This window comes from Pyxicephalus adspersus, chromosome 10 (assembly GCF_032062135.1).
Source record: "Pyxicephalus adspersus chromosome 10, UCB_Pads_2.0, whole genome shotgun sequence".
NCBI classification, from domain to species: domain Eukaryota; kingdom Metazoa; phylum Chordata; class Amphibia; order Anura; family Pyxicephalidae; genus Pyxicephalus; species Pyxicephalus adspersus.
The window spans coordinates 29091754-29093876 of record NC_092867.1 but is presented as its reverse complement, the minus strand read 5'-3'; the positions used below and the strand labels follow the sequence as shown (position 1 = coordinate 29093876).

The window sequence follows — 2123 nt, the reverse complement described above, 5'->3', positions numbered from 1 at the left end:
TGAATGAAGGGATTAAAGTCAAGTCTCAGGCTGACGTGTTGAGAGGAAAAGAATGCATTAGCATCAACTCTCGAACGCATAACAAATCCAGTAATTTAAGTAGTTCATCAATTTTACTGTGTGTTCTTTGCTTGTTTAATTTTTTTCTTTTTCTTGAATAATTATATTGTAGATCTTCTGAACTGCCGACATGAATGTTATTGAATATTCAGTACAGGAGTATGATAAGTTCTTTTTTCTTTTTTTTTGTTACTTTAGTGAGTTTCTAATTTGTTTTTTTTTAAAGGGGCAAAAGAAGGAGCAATTCTAGTTAGGGGTAAAATAGGCGATGACAGATGATAGCAATTCATTGGTAATGGAGGTTTTTAACAGTTACAGTAAAAGTAAACCTAGTCACAAATCAGCTTTAACATGTTATTGTCATTTTCAATGTTTTCAAGTCTGAAACTTGAATTGACATACTACCCTGGAGACCCAAACATCCTTGTTCAAGCACCGCCTGTTATAGGATGACTGATCAGATTCTGTCTCCCAGATGTTTGTACAATTTCAGGCTTGCAATAAATTGCGGCATTGTACCCCATGCTCAGCTGCGCTTTCAACTGTATGGGAGCAATTGGGATTTACCACACAGTTACACTTGAAATTGGGTTATGGTACGGGTTCTGGAAGAGACATATTGCTTCTGGCTGTGCAGTTGCCTTTCCTTCTTTGAAGGAAGAACTGCACCACGAAAAGGGTAACTTTATTTGCGGTGCAAGTTTCTGCTCCAGGGGGTATAACAGTAGTGTGCTTTGCATCTGACTGTTAGCAGTTTTTAACTGTAATATTGAAAGAGGCCTTACCTTGTGAGAGTCCTTCCCATACTAGACTTAAAGCTTCATACACACACTGGGCCTGATTTATGAAAGCTCTCCAAGGGTGGAGAGGATACGCTTTCATCAGTGAAGATAGGTGATCCAGCAAAGCTAGAATGGATTGATTCAAAGTCAGTTGCTGTTTACTGCCAATTGTTTTGAATCCTGGACCAGATCCATTCCAGATTTGCTGGATCACCCAGCTTCTCTGATCAAAGTGTATCCTCCCCAGCCTTGGAGAGCTTTAATAAACCAGGCCTATTGTATTAGAGTGGTTTCCTATGGCAATTATCGGTAAACCCTGGGAAAAAAACAGGTATGGCCATTACTAAGCTAATGCATTTAGATGCGAAATGGCATAAAAGGGTTGCAGTAAATCAATAGCACCAATTTACAGTAAAGAACAAAACTTAGGTGTCAAAAGTGTTTGAATATAAAAAAAATATTAATTCTTTCTTACTCTATTCGTTCCCACATGCACTTGGGGTTTAAATGTATTTTAAATGTTCATTTCATGTTGGAGGTAGAATAAATACAGATCAATACAGTATCTATTTTTAGAATTCAAAAAGTAAGATTGAATTAAATGGCAAATACCAGACACAAAATAACATACTGGGATTTATAAATGGCAGTTTTTTTTTTTCTGGCATAGGGGATTCTTATAAGCTCTGGCGTTGTAATACACATTTATGTTTTTTTTTTTTGTTCCTCCCACATGGATCTCTATGTTAAGCTTAAATTGCAATTTTCAATGAAGGAAGATTCCAAAAAAACCTCATTCTACTTCTGTGACAGTATATGCTGCACAATCCATATCTGGTGTCTCTCCTTATGTAATGCCTTTGCTTCATAACAGAATAAGAGATCTTGTATGTAATCAAACTTCCATCAGTTCTAATTGCACAATAATAGCCACTACTTTACACAAATTACAGAAAAGAGCACCATTTCTTATTAGGAATGGGTTATTAAAGGCAATGGAAAATGTGTCTATTGATTTCTAAATGGCCATTATATGTTCTTTTGCTCTGAGGGCAAAATCCTCCATCTGCCTGGTTTCCCTAAAATTACTCACAATGACAAATGTGCTTAAACAGAGCTAATTAATTGATTTAGTATGTTCATGTGTTAGTAGCTTTTGTTTTTTTTTTGTGTGTGTACAACTTTTAAATGTGTACATTGTTAGTACATAAGGATCTTTGTGTTTTATGTATCTAGGTTGTTTGTTAGTCATAAGGGTTTACTAGACATGTGCCAAAAAAA

The 2123-nt window shown here is 35.8% G+C and overlaps 1 protein-coding gene across 2 annotated transcripts in view; it reads left to right on the top strand.

The window, feature by feature from the left end:
* The window catches only part of RNLS (renalase, FAD dependent amine oxidase), a 112378-nt gene that overhangs the window by 62272 nt on the left and 47983 nt on the right, over positions 1–2123 (top strand). The window lies entirely within an intron of this gene.